This window comes from Colossoma macropomum, unplaced genomic scaffold (assembly GCF_904425465.1).
Source record: "Colossoma macropomum unplaced genomic scaffold, Colossoma_macropomum, whole genome shotgun sequence".
NCBI lineage: Eukaryota > Metazoa > Chordata > Actinopteri > Characiformes > Serrasalmidae > Colossoma > Colossoma macropomum.
In genome coordinates, this window is record NW_023494792.1 from 1,053,105 (window position 1) to 1,071,666 (window position 18,562).

The 18,562-nt window shown below is 38.0% G+C and overlaps 1 pseudogene; it reads right to left on the minus strand.

The window, feature by feature from the left end:
• Nucleotides 1-319: 319 nt before the first annotated feature.
• LOC118812747 lies at nucleotides 320-18,100 on the minus strand (annotated as a pseudogene).
• Nucleotides 18,101-18,562: the final 462 nt, after the last annotated feature.

Below are 18,562 nucleotides of genomic sequence, written 5' to 3' on the forward strand. Positions count from 1 at the left end.
ATTTTTCTGTATAATACAGTTCGTATTGGTGCAGGGCAATTTATTTTGGGATGTCCCCTTCCCCTTTTTCCTCTCATAAATCTTCAATATTTAATCTTTATTAATCATTACAAAACAATACATTTTCAGTGCATGAAAAATCTCATAATATTAAAAATCATATACATGTTCCTGGGTTCATTTTTAGCAATTGTGCTTTAGAATGTTTTGCTTACAGTCAATTTTAGAGTGAATTATACTCATGCATTTATTGCTTTAGAGGAGAGAATTAAGGGCTTGGTAACCAATACTTAGGGGGTATATTATTTCTGTTATCAAGTGTGCATAATTTCATGTGTAAATTTGTTAAAACCTGAAATATTTTGTGAGCATCACATTTGTGCTTTCGTAGTGGAGTGCAGTAGAGTGACAGCATTACTCTATGTGCCTGTCTTGTCTCTATAAAAAGCCAAGAAATTATTATAGTTAATCAGCTGTTGTTTTTGAATTATCCTTTATTTGCTACTTTTGTTGTTTTTTGACTTATTTCTTATATTAGGAGAGGAGAGAAGCAGCAGGGCCTCTGTACTCAATACTTAAAGCCTGTATTACTTCTATCATCAGAATTAAATCCTCACAATGGAAACAACACTGAGTTTCTTTGTCCATCTGTGGTAGTGATGTTGATGTCCGCTGGTTACAGTTGCAAAACTCCATGGTCTGCCTTAGTATTGCATTATGTGGCATTGTTAGCTGATTTGAGTCTTTTACAAATGTGTCTTGAGGTGCTGATGAGAAAAGTACCTCTCAATGCCTGTTTAAGTACATAGCAATATTAAAATACAAGTTAAATTGATAAAAAAGCAAAAAGAACCAGCTAGAGACTAGTAAAGATTAAAGCACAGAAGCACTCCAAAAGGTAGATAATCTCCAAGTCAAGTGGTCCAACTCCTCCAAATCCCTTTGAAATACCTGGAACACTGCTTGGACATGATGAGGTTAGGCTGAAAGGAGACAAGGTGAAGGCCGTTCAGAACAGTCTCTGACCTTGGGTCACTGCTGCAGATGTCTGGGACCCTCTTTTCAAGGAGAACATTCAGTCCCTCCTCTGAGTCGCAACACCTGTGGCTGGTTTCCCCCTGCTCATCCTGGACTATTTGAACAGTTCTTAAACACTCAGTATTCAAAAAGTCTTGTTCCTACCATGAGCTTGACTGTAGTCCTTTAAACATTCTTATTTTATCTTGTTAACCCATATATATATATATATATATATATATATATATATATACACACTGACCAGTAATTAGCCCAAATTCCAAACCCTGTATAGAAGCTATTCTATTTTACACAGATGCACTGAGGAGTGATAATAAACCCTAAGCCCAGCGTAAAGCGGTTCAGCGAATGTGGTGGTGAATGTGTATAGGTGGGTTAGTGTGTGTGTGTTAGGGGAGATGGTGTAGAAGGACACAGTGCCGGACCCCCAGTCCAGATACACTCCTACTCTGTTAGAGGGGGAGGAGGGTGCAGGTATCTCGGTTTTCTTCTTATTGTGTCTGACAAAGTACCTCATATAAGAGCATTCCAGACTCCAAGACTGTTTATTGAATCCAAATTCACAGTCACTGTCTCCTTTCCTCCTGATTCCTCTGTATGATACCGATACATCAGCCCCAAACACACTCCACTCAACCTCCCAGTAACAGCGTCCAGTCAGACTCTCCACACTCAGAACCTGCTCACACTTTTCAAATCTGTCTAGATGATCTGGATAATGTTGATCCTCTCTCACACGCACCACCTTTCTGTTACCCTCAGACAGACAGAGTTTTCTGTTTGCTGTGTTCGGGTCCAGAGTGAGATTGCAGGAATCTGTACACAAAAACACATATTAGATGAAATAGCACAAACAGTGTGTGTTTCTGTGTGTACATTTGTGTCTTACATTTCTTTAGTCCTGGTTTCATCCTGATCTTCCCTCCACACTCTAGCCTAAAGAAAAAACATACACACTTACATATATATCTATTCATTTCAACATGAGTTGAATCTGAAACATTCAGAGAACAGTTGTCTATTGTGCAACTATTGTACAATTTCCCTCAGACAGCAGTAAAATTATGCTCAAGATCAAAGCAGACTAGAGACTTGCACTGCAAGAAAACTGCCAGATGTACAAGCAGGATTTATGAAAGGTAGATGAACCAGAGTTATCATTGCTGATGTATTCTGGACAACTGAAAAATGCCAAGAAATTTGAGAAGGAAGTCAACATGTGTTTTACTAACTACAGGAAAGCCTTCAACTGTGTTGATCACGTGAAATTATGAAATGTGTATAATTTGTAGAACACCTCATCATATTGTTCTCTACATAGATTAACAAGCTACAGTCATGACAGGACAAAAATACTGGCTCCACATCAGCAAAGAAGTGAGACAAGCCCACTATACTTATAACAAGAGAAGCAGGGCAAGAGTAAGATGATCACAGATTGAAGATTGGTGGTCTAAAAGGGCCACATATGATCTTGTAATGAGAATACAGATCTGGGGACAACTTGTTAAATTACTGCTGCTGGATCATCAGCAGTCAACAAATACGACACAGATTGGCACTCAACAGAACAAGGATAAAGGAAGCCTTCAGATCTTCAAATGTAATGATTTGTCTCTACAAACAAAGATCAGAATTATTTTTCCTGTAGTTCTTTATGGATGTGAAAGGTGGATAACAAAGTGGAACAATAAAAATATTGATGCTTTTGAACTTTGGTGTTGACAAAGACTTATGGGTACTTTAAACAACAAAGGAAACAAACAAATTGATACTTAATATATCAAGCCTCACTTCTTGCTTTAAGCCAAGATAACCAATCTGGAATGTGAAGAGCCAATTCCTTGGAAAAGACAGTTATGCTTGGAACTGTTAAAGAGGAAGAGCAATAAAATGGATGGATACAATCAGAGGAATCATGAACAAGCCATTAAAAACCCTAAAAGACCTAATCAGAGGACAGGGCATTCGGACGAAACACTGTCCATATGAGTGATAGGAGCTGAAATCAACTTAACGGCACTTTTATGAGATATTGTTTTCGCAGGAGCTGTGAAACACTAGTCCCTTATTCTTCGGACCCTTTCTTATTCATCCCTTCCCTCCCTCATTCATCCTACCTTTCTCATTCATCCCATCTACTCTCCCCTTCATTCACCACCCCAATTCCAGGTCTTCCAAATCCTCAGCTGCCTGCCCCATTCAGTTCTCCCACCTTAATTTTCACCCTCACACCTCACATTCAGTTCCACCCACCAAGAGCTGCACAACTGAATCCACTATCCCTCTCACTAGCTACCCCACCTACCAACACCTGAGTCAAGTCTCTTCTGGCATCCTCCTGCAGATGCTCCAGATCATGAACTTGAATTTGTCCTCTGTGCTCTGACCCTCTGCTAGCTTTATCACTCCCCACACTGGTAAATCTCTCTCTAACTGAAGTCCCCAAATCTGATGAGTCCAGAGCTCACCTGCTTTCAAACTTGCAGCCACACTGGCCCTTTGTGCATAAAATTGGTGAACTCTACTGTAAACTCAGCTTCCACCAATCTACCCCATGGACACTGGTAACACTCCAGCAGGCGATGGGTTTCTAAATTGTCCTCCTGCACATTATGTATTTTCAAGTGTTTTTTTCTGCAGGCTAAGCTGAGGTCCAGATGTGACCTCACTTAAAGAATACATGTCTTTGGAAAACTTTCGCTGTTGGAAACCTGCCCTGTACAAGGGTACACCCCCACTCTAAGACCCAAACCCAAGTTTCTATAGTTCATGTCAGAAGTATTCAATAACACAAGTGAAACAAGTGAGCTAGCAAAAAGTTGAAAGGAATTGTTTTTCCCCTTGTAAGATTTATTGTGTTCTCTGAACATGCAATAAAAAAAATTAGTTGTACTTATATTTTAGAGGGGGATTTTGTAGACATTTCTTTTCCAAGCCATTTTCTCTTCTGAAAGCTAAGCTTGACTGTTTCACAACTGTAACACTTTCTTCACTGTGGAGTACTTTTACTCTCCCTTGAACTGCTAAATTAACATTTATTACACACTTCTGTAAGCTAAGAATAGCTCCACCGATTTGCATTGAAGTCCCTGTGGTTACTAAATAACAAGTCTTAGTATATAATCTTGAGATTTTAAGGGATTAAACTTCTAATCTCTAACCACATACACTTAGCTTGCAACTGTTTTTGTTGTTTTATTATTATTATTATTATTATTATTATTATTATTATTTTGTTTTGTTATTTGGCCTTTTTGATTTGATTGCTTTACTGATTTGATTGTTACTATATTACTTAATCATTTTGTTTATTTTGTTTTGATACTCTTGTTATAAGTTTATAAATAATGTTTTGTCTTTCTTATGACATCATGCTTGTGACAACATTGTTGAAAGAATTATTGATATCTACTCCAACTATCATCTTTTTCTGTCTATCTTCACAACCCTAGCCATGCTCAGGCTGTTTCAACTCCAACTTCAACAAACGGCCAACTCAGATAGTCCTCTTCTTTACCTAAACAGGCTATTTTGCTGTACCAAATCATACAAATCCTAGCATGCTGCATATGACCCACCTTTCATTCCGCATCTACTTCAATTATTGATACTCAAAATAGGTCTCACAATACTCAGGGATTTGTGTCAATGTATTGATGTCCAACTCATGATGTCAGTCTTCTCAGGCATACTACTCATAATCCTGAACACAGTTCAAGACCTCAGAAGTTAAAGCAACTAGGAGTTAAAGCAATAGTCACCAAGAACTTCAGCCAAAGTTCTAACAGTACTATCCCTTTTTACAATCATGCATCTCATATAGTCAAACAGTCTCATACAGTTTTTTTACACTATAACTATATTTTAAGGTATGGTCTGAACAAATAGAGTAATAAAATAACTAAAGGAGGACCATGCCTGAAGCTCTTATCCCTTCCAATCTAACTATAAACTTCCATCTCTACTTTCCATTCCTGTGATAAAGTTTCCAAACCCTATCTCCTCCCTGTTCCATAGTCCTACCTCGACTCATCAAAGAGGGGTCCAACAATTGAAATTGAAGCTTAAATGGCCCAGAACTCCAGCTCAAGTTCTCTGAGTTCTCTTCCCTCCTACAGTCATAGAGTCTTTCGAGGTATAGCCACAAGTAGCAAACTGAACAGTAGATGTATTCATATTTAGTGTAGTGGTAAACTGTAATCTGTATCCAAAAAAACCCAAAAACAAAAAAACAAAAAAACAATTGGGCTACAGCATGTTTGACCTTGTTCTTTGAAAAGAATAAAAAAAAACATTACAGTTTAACTGTAAACATTACAGTTTAACCTTACAGTTTAACTTGTACAATTCAGATGAAAGTAAAATAAATGTCTTTTATAGTTAGACCAATGATAATGCAGACTTCTGTACTGAGTTAACTCCTACTGTCAATTAAATATTGTTATTTAATTTAAATAAAATTGAAGAAAGTCTTTTCCACACTTCAGAATAACAATTTACCATCTGATCATAAAATAAACATGTTTACAGTAAAACATTGCAGTCAGTTATATGTGTAATATTTATAATTATATCAATAGGAATAGAAAGTTTTTGTATAGAGACAGTAAGTCAGTATCTCACTGTAGTTTCTCCAATTTACAATGTGGATCCTCCAGTAGATCAAAGATCAGCTTTACTCCAGATTCTCCTGGGTGATTGTAGGTCAGATCCAGTTCTATCAGGTGGGAGGGGTTTGATTTCAGAGCTGAGGCCAGAGAAGAACAGCCTTTATCTGTAACCATACAACCAGATAGTCTGCAGAAAGGAAGAAAAAGAGACATTTGGCATTAATGACATTTACATTTACAGTAGACTGAAGAGTCAATCGATCAGCACTAAGAAGTCCACATTCCTTGAGCATCCCCAATTATCCCTGATTATGTAGTTGTGGTTAAAATAAGCTGAGAATAATTGGAAAAACTATATTAATAATCATTTAAACTTATATAATGTATTTCACAGCCTCAAGAATGCTTTACATTGAGAAACTAAACAACAACAACTAAAAAAAGAATAATGATCAGTAAAGAGAACGGTTCTAAGTTGATCTTTAAAAGAGGAGAACGTAGAGCAGTCACAAAGAGATTGTGGGAGAGAATTCCACAGTCTAGGGGCAGTAGCACTGGAACATCTTCCACCAGCTGACAGGAGTCTGAAATGTAATGAGTTTGAATAACTTTTTAACATTAAAATCCATAATATCAGGCAAGCCATTAATACACCAAAGAGCCCATGTCCTCTCAATCACCACATAAAGATATCATGGTTAAAATGTCACAGTATAGTGCTATCAATATTGAGATTTTAATAAAAACAGTGAGTCATCTCAAATCCTCCACTTGTAGTCTTGACATGTTACCAACCAACTTATTAAAGAACATGTTTCTCTCAATAGCAGCGGACATACTTCAGATAGTAAGCACCTCATGTTGGGTGTTTTTCCTAACAAATTAAAAGCTGCACTGGTGAAGCCTCTCTTAAAAAAAAGAAAAACCTAGACGTAATTCTATTGAGTAATTATAGACCAATTTCAAATCCACCTTTCATTGGAAAAATTGAGAAAATTGTTTTCAGACAACTTGCTGGCTTTCTGTCCTCAAATAGCTGCCTAGACAATTTCAGTCAGGTTTTTGGCCTAATCATAGTACTGAGATGGCTGTAATTAAAGTGATTGATGACATTTGTTTAAATACAAACTCTGGTAAAACATCTGTTCTACTACAACTGAATCTCAGTGCTGCCTTTGATACCACTATAAAATTCTCGTAGTCCCTTCCTTGCAGGTATGACCTGAACCATTTTAGGACAGTTCCTGAGAGCCCAACCCAGTTCTTAAGTCTATCTACTTTGTGGAAGCTGAAAATAATATTTCTGAGATATCGCTACAAGGCTATGGGATATCTTACCACAGCTATGCAGATGATACTCAGATCTACTTGGCCCTCTCCCCAAACAACTATGGTCCCCTTGACTCACTTTGTAAGTGCCTTGAACACAATACTAACTAGATAGGCAGTTGAATAAAGATAAAACAGAGATTATTTGGGAATAGAGAGGCACAGACTAGTTGAAGAACAACAAGATTAGAGATTTTCTGAGCAAACCAGACCTGGAGAAACTCATTCACGCATTTATTTCTAGCAAGATTGATCATGGTAATGATCTCCTAATTGGACTCCAAAAAAAAAGACAAACAGCTTCAGCTAATTCAGAATGCCACTGCCAGAGTCTCACTAGGAGTAAAAAAGGGAACACATCACCCCCATTCTTAAATAGACTTTAGGATATTATTACTGGCCTATAAATTGCTCAACGGTGTAGGACCAGCATATTTTTTTCTTACGTTACAGCAATATGAGCTAAGCAGAACTCTGAGATCATTAGGAACTAGTCAGTTAGTCTTGCTGAAGGTAAATACAAAACATGGAGAAGCAGCGTTCAGCTACTATGCTGCTTTAAGATGGAACCTGTTGACAAAGAGCAATAGAAGAGCCCTGACATTGGACACTTAAATCCAAGGTTAAAACGTTCCTATTTGAGAAGCTTTCAGCTCAGCTTAAAACACTGTTAGCATTTCTAGCCCTTCTCCTCTGTAACTGCATTTTTATTATCCCAGTCTTTTACTTTTTCATTTAATTTAATTACTCTAACATAATTATGTTAATTAAAAGTTTGTACCCAACATCACAATCATCAAAGTAGGCTAGAAGACATCTCTCCTACTGGATTTAGACATGCACTCAAGGTAGACTGATGACTTCATGCTGGATCTATTTTTCCTACAAGGTTTCAACCAGTCAGGCCCGAAAGGCCATGATATAGAACTCTGGTGTTTTTGGCTTGGTAGGCCTTGGTGGCAGGAGGCTCCAGTTGGAGAGCTGGACTAGGAGAGGTGTTTAGCAAAAAGTAAATTTTAGTGGTCATTGTGACAGTGTTGGGCACAAGGACACTGATGTGTGGCTGCAAATACAAAAAGAAAGGAATAAAACAATAATAATTACGTTCAGTCTGTGTCAGTGTCAAAAACTGAAACATAGTCATAAATCCAATGTAAACACAGGGTACAGGTCAGAAAACTAGGCAGGAGTTCTTGCTCTATTTCAGTAACAAAGCATTAAAAACTAAGAAAAAGGAGTAGGCTATTTCGCACAGGTTAAAAAAAGGGCATTTAAGACACTATGATACAATAATTTCACGTAAGTAGTTAAAAAAGCACACATCAAAAGCAAAACAGCAACTGAAGGTAACTGGTAGCCATAATTCATATTCAACAATGAAAACACTGTAAAACAGTCATTTCAAATATGTAGTCAAGTCACATAATCCAAGATCTCCCATGGACCCTCAGCACCTCTCACATTTTTAAAAGGGCTCAACAGCTCCTGTACCTCCCAAGGAGGTTGAAAGATGTCTGTCTCCTCAGTCCAACAGTATTCATTTCTGAATATCATTGAATGTGAGAACTTAACATTCATCATTAAATATCTAATTCACACAAAAACTCACCTGAGTATCTCCAGTTTACAGTGTGAACTCTTTAGGCCATGAGTGAGCAGCTCCACTCCTGAATCCTGCATGTCATTATTACTGAGGTCCAGCTCTTTCAGGAAGGAGTTTACTGATTGTAGAACTGAGCTTAGATTTTCACATGCTTTTTCCCCAAGATTACACATAGCTAGTCTACAAAGTGAGATGATATACTCAGTTAAGCATTTCTGAAAAGAATAAGTGAAAAAGTATTTTTTAAATATTTTTAAAGTATTTTTTTAAGTTTTTTTAAATTGGTATAAGAGAACTCTAAAATCACAAGAAATTAACAATTAAAATAAAAAAAACAATGCAGCATTTCAAGTATAACATATTGCACCTTCTCAGCTTAACTCCTTTCAATTCAAAAATACATACAATTTTTTAAAATACCTAAGTATTTCCAGGTTACAGTGTGAAGTCATCATTCCAGCACAGAGCAGCTCCACTCCTGAATCCTGCAGGTTATTGTTATTGAGGTCCAGCTCTTTTAGGGAGGATCCTACTGATTGTAGAGCTGATCCCAGATTGTCACAAGCTTTTTTTCCAAGATTACAGATAGCCAATCTACAATAGGAGAGAAATTACAGTTCTTAAAATTTACTCAAATTTACTGTACAATTTCTGAATGGAATGAGAAAAAAACGTACTGTGTTCAGACTACAAATGTGTGTACTTTTACAAAAAAATGTGTGTTTTACCTGGTAGTAGTGGGACATATAATAGCATTTTAAACAAATTAAATAAATGATGTTGTTAGTACTTTATGGTTTGTTAAATGTTTTCCTGAGCAATAAATTCATAGAAAGTTCACCTGAGTATCTCCAGTTTACAGTGTGAACTCTTCAGTCCAGTAGAGAGCAGCTCCACACCTGAATCCTTGAGGTCATTGTTACTGAGGTCCAGTTCTTTCAGGAAGGAATTTGCGGATTGTAGAGCTGAGCAGAGAGTTTCACATGCGTCCTTGGTGAAAGCACAGTCAACTAATCTGAAAAAGAATACATTTTTCTAATCTTAGTAATATTAGTATATAATATATGTTAAAAGTGTTGTATCGAGTATCAAACATCAAGTATCAAAAGAATTATGTTTTTCTTTATTGCTCTAAGCAGTTTAGTCTTTAGTCTATCACATTGCTCAGTCCTTTCCCACCTTTCCCAGTGCTCTAGTTTAGAGAAGTAAATTTATATGAAGGCATGTCAAACAGCAACAGGCCATAGTTTATAGACACATTTAAAAATGAGGTTTAAATAGGGTAAAACTGTTTTTTCTCAGGTATAGTGTATTTATTTATGAAGAGTTAGACAACCATGTACATAAATAATCTATCCCTAATGATTAATCTCCAACGCAGGATGCCTTCATGGTGGCAAATCAAGTCTAAACATGTTCTGGTTGTAGTGTTTTTTGTTGTTAAGCCATAATTAAAATGGTTGCTGTGTGGGTCTGACAAACCGTGTACAATTAAGAAATGCTATTACAGCACTGATCTACATGGTCACCTTACAATATAATTAATTAAATATACTCTGATACTCCTGCAGAGCTATGAATGCAGAGAAAATTAAACATGAGTAAGCAGGAGGAGTGTGAACAAGATTATGACTTGGATGTACAATACTTTTACTCTCATGGATGGCTCATCAATTTGCATTCTCCTATTAACATAAAAGATGTGATCCACTTATGCTAAGTATTGTTTATCAGCCACCCTCTACTCCATTAATCATTGGTCCATAGGATCTCTGTTGTCCAGATAAAATTTGGCTTGCGGACTGGGTGGTGGATGATCAGCACAGCAGTGACACTCACATAGAAATTAGATTTAGGTGGACTAGGTGGATTAGGTTTGCTATTTGCTGCTAAAATGTTTTTAATTGGGTAAATGATATGTGGACAATTGTCCTGTTCAACCATCAATGTTGAAATAATATTGAAGGTTTTACTAGATATAATATAAATCTGGTCTAACACTCACATAGCCTTTCTGCAGACAGTCACAGCTGGGATCAGTCTTCTATAACCCTCCTCTGATGTGTTGTATTTCTTAAGATTCAGCTCATCCAGAACCTCCTCTGAGTTCAGGATCATATAGGCTAGTGCTGAACACTGTCCAGGAGAGAGCCTCTTTTCTGAGTGTTTCTCTGATTTTAGAAATTCCTGAATCTCTCTGGAGAGAGACTGGTCATTCATTTCAGACAGACAGAGGAACAGATTGATAGATCTGTCAGTTGAGATGAGAAAGTGATCTCCTTTGATTAATCTCTTGATGTACTCTGTAGTTCTCTCTGAGCTGCTTTGTGTTGGTGTCAGTAGACCCTGAAGGAGTCTCTGATTTGACACCAGTAAAATACCCAGAAGAAAACGGAGGAAAAGATCCAGGTGTCCATTCTGACTCTCTATAGCTTTATCAACTGCTCCCATTAGCACTTCATCCAATGGAACATGGTCAGACTATTCTCTTTTTATTGGTTTAAAAATCTGCAGTTCCTTCATGTTTTTGCTCTCATAGCAGTGAAACACATAAACAGCAGCCAGGAACTCCTGAAAGCTCAGATGAACAAAGCAGTAGACCTTCCTCTGGTAAAGCACACATTCCTCCCTAAAGATCTCAGTGAAAATCCCAGAATACACTGAGGCCTCAGTGACATCAATGCTGCTCTCTTTCAGGTCCTCTTCATAGAACATCACATTGCCCTTCATCAGCTGTTTGAAAGCCAGTTCAGCCAGTTTCAGTATCATGGTTCTGTTGGACTCCAGCAGGTTCTTTGGGTCTCTCTTATCTTTCTCCTCATACTTCTCGTTCTTCATGTGTGTCTGAGTGATCAGGAAGTGTGAGTACATTTCAGTCAGAGTTTTAGGCATATCTGTATGACGCTGTTTCATGATCTGCTGAAGAACAGTGGCTGAGATCCAGCAGAAGACTGGCATGTGGCACATGATGTGGAGGCTCCTCGCTGTCGTAATGTGGGAGATGATTCTCTTGGCTTGGTCTTCATCACTAATCCTCTTCCTGAAGTACTCCTCCTTCTGTGGATCGTTGAACCCCTGAATTTCTGTCACACGGTTGATGTATTTAGGAGGGATCTGATTGGCTGCTGCTGGTCTTGAGGTTATCCAGATTAGAGCAGAGGGAAGCAGCTCTCCTTTGATGAGGTTTGTCATCAACACTCCCACTGATGATGTCATGGTTACTTCAGATACCTTCTTGCTCTTTGAAAAGTTCAGTGGAATTCTACTTTCATCCAGACCATCAAATATAAACACAGCTTTGTGCTGATCATATACCTTTGGATCCACATCTTTGAGTTCAGGACAGAAATCATACAGAAGTCCATGAAGACTGTATTGATCATCTTTAATCAGGTTCAGCTCCCGGAACGGAAGCACAAACATGAAATCTACATCTTGATTGGCTTTTCCTTCAGCCCAGTCCAGAATGAACTTCTGCACAGAGACAGTTTTTCCAATTCCAGCAATACCTTTAGTCAGAACACTTCTAAGCTTTGGCCATTTTGGTCTTTTGTCTCTTTTTCTTTCTTTCTGCACAGACACTGTTTTTCCAATGCCAGCAATGCCTTTAGTCAGCACAGTTCTGAGCTTTTGCAGTTTTGATTCTTTGTGTACTTTTCTTTCTTTGTTTCTGAGATCTTTAGCCAACTCAACTGTAATGTTCTCTTTTTCTGTTTCTCCTTCAGGTCCTTGTAGAGGTTTAAAGATATCTAGGTAGTTGATTGGAGTGTCTTGTGCATCTTTCCTGAACGTTTTCTCCATCTGTAAAACCTCATGTTCTTCATTCACTCCTTCACTCTCTCCCTCTATGATGTAGAGCTGAGTGTAAGCCCTGTTCAAGAAAGTTTTGTTTTCTTCTGTTTTGATTCCCTCAAATAAGTTCTCATACTTGTTTTTCATCTTGGTTTTGTGTTTCTCTATGATTCTGTGAATGATATCATCTGCTGGCTGGTAAGAATCCTGCTGCAGGTCTCCAGTTTCCTCCAACAGAGTGTTTATCTGCAGTGCTGTTTCTAAGTAATTCTCCCTAGAGGGAGTCAAACACAGTAACACAAAAAGGATTAGCACAACTTACAGTAATAATTTTCTCATTGTTTATAATAATTTATCATGTAATTTATTGCTTTACATTATTTCTCATACATTTTTCAGCAGACAAATGTTGCATGTATTATGGTTTTGACTGTTCCTGCCATATTTATAAATATTCCCCAGACAACTGTCATATAGCATTCATAGATAGAGTCATTCATATAGATTTGTATTAAATTCTGTACAGATGGAAATCAATAGTAATTTATGGTAAGTGTTTGACTAAGACACATTGTCATCTTTATTCTTATGGAAAAAAAGTCACATATTTAACATGTGATCATATTTTTCATGGCCTCATGTGAATATATGATCACATGTGATATGTTATGCCCTGAAATTGCACATGATTATGTTTTAAATATGTAATCTGAAGAGCAAAAGTGGATATAGAGGGTGGAAAAAGATGGCAGTTTCCACCACCTCTGTAATGTTTGCCACCCCAGGTCTGCAGCCCCAAACACAAAATTGTAAAGAACATTGTATTAAAATTTACTATTAAGTGTCATACTATTCTTTTGCCAATCAGAGAGGATTTTATGTGAAGCCATTCCACCAAAGTTCTCTAGGATGTACTATTGGAAATCTTCTACCATCGGGCCCCACAATGTCTCCTACTTATATTCTAATATACTAACATTTACATGAAGCCAATTAGCAGACACTTTTATACAAAGTGACTTTCACAACATGCAAACTGTAAAAGCTAAACTGATGCAAACTACCTGGAGATAATGCAAGAATATTTAACCACAAAAAACAAGAATCATACCATAGCTTGATCTAATTAAATACACATATACCAATATAGACATTGGCCAGTTTGAATGACATGTAAAAAAAACAAAGTAAAAAAAATGGGTGTAGATTGTGCAAAATTGTACAGAGAATTGAAGATAAATGACCTATTAACTCAATATGCAATATGGTATTGTCCTAGGTATTGCTGGAATACGAGAGTTTTCAGAACATGACAGAAGGAAATGAGTGACTGTACAGGGGGAAGTTTGTTTCTACCACTGAGGGGCACCTGTACAAAAACTTGAGCAGCTTCTGCAGTCTGGAAGGGTTATATTCTCCTGATGTTGTGAAGTAGGATCGATCCTAAAGATAGGATGAGAACCAATCAAGAGAAGCCCTGCCAATTTTCAAGTCTGAAAGTTTTGGAATGAGCATCTGAATTACTGTGTCAAAAAGAGCTGTCAAATCAAAGAACACGAGGACTGAAGACATGTAGCTCCATATTTTTCAATGTCAGGACAGTTGTTCCTTTCAAAGTGGGAAGATGGATGTGCTAGGTCATCCGTTCCAGGGTTTTGAACAAAAATGAATGAAATAGGTTGATAATATACAATGTTTGTAGTATCTGAAGAGGGCTTCTATAGTAGCAGCATTACTTTGATAGATTTGAAAGTGGAAGGAACCTGATCAGATGTCCTGCTAGAACCCAAGCATTGCTAAGACGCCCCTTGTGAGACTAAATATTTACAGGTCAGAACTCCAGTTAACGGTTCATCCAGTTCACCCAGTTCGCTAACTAGCAGTTTGTTACAGTGCATCATTGAGGCCCCATTTTTCCTTAGAGAGAGTGTTTTTTTCAGTTCTAAATTCTAAGAGCGCTTCTAATATATACATTTTTAAAACAGAACTATAGCAAAACCAAGATGCTTTTTACAGCTCTAAAGCTCTAAAGTTCTGATATCTAGTTTATATATATATATATATATATATATATATATATATATATATATATATATATATATATATATTCTATGTATCTCTATTAGTCATGTCTCTTCTTATTAATTGTGTATCTCCTGTTTAATATGTTCATGCTGTATGCACAAATATGTAAAGCGTATTTGAGCAAGGGAAAGGCACTATATAAATAAAGGTGATGATGATGATGCTTATATATGTAAAAAAAATATAATAAAAGAATTTTAGTCCTTATTTTGAGTCCTTATTGTTTTGCTTATATGTGTCACAGAGCTGAATAGGGTTGGTTCACAGGGTCAAATCATGCCAGTATTTAACAATGATGATGCTATTTAAACTTCTGATGTGTCAAATTTGTATCCCACATCTGAATGGGTAAATAAACACATTCCACCTATTTATATTGTAGAGTAGCTCAGTGATCAGTGGTGTGGGACCTCGCCTATAGATGAGAAATCAGGGAAAACTTCAGAAAAGCTAAGCATGATGGTGGCGCAGCAACAGCTAAGAGCTCCTCTCACAACAGAACACATTCATTTTATGCTTTCACTCTGAAGGCTGTAACATACTGAATCTGAAATGAATAAACAACGTGAAAATTGAAAATGTGAAGTAATCAAAACTATACACACTAGATGTGCCATGTTTTTTTCTTTTTTTTTCTTTTTTTTGGGCGTGTTGTTTTGAAAAAAGCATAGGCAGAACGCCTAGCAAAAAGATCTCCTTTGCTTCTCACAAAACAGGCAAACTGTGAAAAGGCAAAATTAAACTAGTGTAATTTCAACTTTCTGTTCCTTCAGTGCCAGCTGTTCAACTTCACTCCCTCAGATTTGAATCATCATCTAAACTTGTGCCTGTGCCTAAGTTAGCCAGAATTCAACATAACTTACAAACGCTGATAGCTGTAATTTGACTGGTCACTCTTTATAGACACACAGCTGGACACTGAAAACAAACTTGCTGTATTTTATTAAAAAAGGGTCAAAAGAACCTCCAACTTTTACAAGCTGATTCTGCAACATGTAGCACAGAGTTCAGGAACTGGTGTTTATGGTGGCAGTAATGTACCGTGAGTCAGAAGTTCCTCCCTCACAGCTGACCTGTGCTGGATCCATCATGGATCCATTACTCTGCATAGGCACACAGCTGGGTTTTCCTCCTCCTCTGCTGAACTTCAGAGGTTCCATCATGGATTCATCACTCCTGATGGACACACAGCTGGGTTCTCCTCCTCCTCCGCTGAACTTTAGAGGTTCCATCATGGACCCATCATTCTTCCCAGATGCACAGCTGGGTTCTCCTCCTCCTCTGCTGAACTTTAGAGGTTCCATCATGGATTCATCACTCCTCATGGACACACAGCTGGGTTCTCCTCCTCTGCTGAACTTTAGAGGTTCCATCATGGATTCATCACTCTTCATGGACACACAGCTGGGTTCTCCTCCTCCTGCACTGAACTTTAGAGGTTCCATCATGGATTCATCACTCTTCATGGAGACACAGCTGGGTTCTCCTCCTCTTCTGCTGAACTTTAGAGGTTCTATCATGGACCCATCATTCTTCCCAGATGCACAGCTAGGCTTTGGAGATCTTGTGCACTGTACCCTGAAAGCAATTTATCCACAATGAGAATAAAGTGTTGAGTTTCTTTTCTAAAACAGATTTATAGTATAGTAGTGTTGGTAGATAAATGCTTAAATAATTATTTCCATTGGATGTTTAGATTTGACCAATGTTTGATTTGAAATCCAGAAGAGCAGAAGGTTTAGGGGACACTGGGATACTTCACTAAAATCTCTGCATTTTATTATTTTACTGCTTTAGCAACTCTACAAAAATAAAAGTTAGCTTTTTCTGTAATGATAATCCAGGTGGTTGTAGGCCTAATACATACATTTTATGAGTGTTTATGTATTGGCATTAGCTATGAGAGGCCGTTTAGGCCGAAATCCTAACTAACCTCTCACACTCGCCATCAAACCTCTCACACTCACTATCAAACCCTCTCACACTCACCATCAAACCCTCTCACACTCACCATCAAACTCTCTCACACTCACCATCAAACCCTCTCACACTCACCATCAAACTCTTGCACACTCACTATCAAACCTCTCACACTCGCTATCAAACTCTCACACACTCACTATCAAACCCTTTCACACTCACCATCAAACACTCTCACACTCATTATCAAACTCTGACTCACCATCAAACCCTCTCACACTCACTGTCAAACCCTCTCAGACTTACCATCAAACCCTCTCACACTCACTATCAAACTCTCTCACACTCACTATCAAACCCTTTCACATTCATTATCAAACTCTCACTCACCATCAAACCCTCTCACACTCACCATCAAACCTCTCACACTCACCATCAAACCCTCTCACACTCACTGTCAAACCCTCTCAGACTTACCATCAAACCCTCTCACACTCACTATCAAACTCTCTCACACTCGCTGTCAAACTCTCACACACACTATCAAAGTCTCTCACACTCACTATCAAATCCCCACACACTATCAAACCCTCTCACACTCACTGTCAAACCCTCTCACACTCACTATCAAACTCTCTCACACTCACCATCAAACACTTGCACACTCACTATCAAACCTCTCACACTCGCTATCAAACTCTCTCACAATCACTATCAAACCCTTTCACACTCACCATCAAACTCTAACTCACCATCAAACCCTCTCACACTCACTATCAAACCCTCTCACACTATCAAACTCTCTCACACTCGCTATCAAACTCTCACACACACTATCAAACTCTCTCACACTCACTATCAAGTCTCTCACACTCACTATCAAATCCTCACACTCACTATCAAACCCTCGCACACTCACTATCCAACCCTCTCACACACACTATCAAAGTCACTCACACTCACTATCAAACCCTCTCTCACACACTGTCAAGCTCTCTCACACTTGCTATCAAACCCTCTCACACTCTCTATCAAACCCTCTCACACTCTCTATCAAACCCTCTCACACTCACTATCAAACCCTCTCTCACACACTGTCAAGCTCTCTCACACTTGCTATCAAACCCTCTCACACTTGCTATCAAACCCTCTCACACTCTCTATCAAACCCTCTCACACTCTCTATCAAACCCTCTCACACTCTCTATCAAACCCTCTCACACTCTCTATCAAACCCTCTCTCACACTTGCTATCAAACCCTCTCACACTCTCTATCAAACCCTCTCACACTCTCTATCAAACCCTCTCACACACACTATCAAAGTCTCTCACACTCACTAGCACTATGACATACCTGAGCACAGCCTTGTTAGGAAAATTCAGCAGTCACCAAATACTTTTTTCCCAAATTGTGTTTGTTTACATCTCCTGATTTGGTACCAGATATGTCACTGTGATCTCTAAGTGAACTAGAAATCCAACGTTCTTGTCTGGAACACGGGAACCAAACTACAGATACGAACAATATGCCATTTAGATTTTATAACAAACTAATTTGTAGGTTGCTGTAGTTGCTTTAATCAGCACCTCAGTGCTGAACGTTTCCATTAGTGATGAACTTACTGTGTTAGAAGGTGATGTATGTAGCTCTCTCTCCATCTACAGCTCATCTGATTCGGGTTATTTGACTCGTTTGAAGGTGCTGTGCTTTGATCACTCAGATCCCTTCAGATTCACCTCCTGGATGATTCATTAACCAGCCAAACTGATAACAATCTAGAACTGCAGCTTTTTAGGGAAAGTTTAACCTAAACCATGTGATGTTTTTACTGAATCTGATCTAACCATGTATTTATTTAATTATTTATTTAGTTAGTTAGTTAGTTAGTTAGTTATCACAGGCCGTCACACAAGTTAAGTTTAGTTATTTAGTCCAGGATTTTTACTCCTGGGCTTGTAGTATTGCATGCATGTGTACTGATTTATGTTTTTTATTTTTGGGAGTTTAGAACTTCAGCCCCAACCAGAGAATCAGAGCAGCCGGAAACCTTGAAAATCAGAAACATTAAGAATCGTCATATTTTCTGCAGTTCAGCACTTTTTAGTGTTTTAATGAAAAATATGATGATTTTCTGTGTGAACAGCTGTTCAAAGCTGTGTTTGCTGGTCATGAACTGCTGA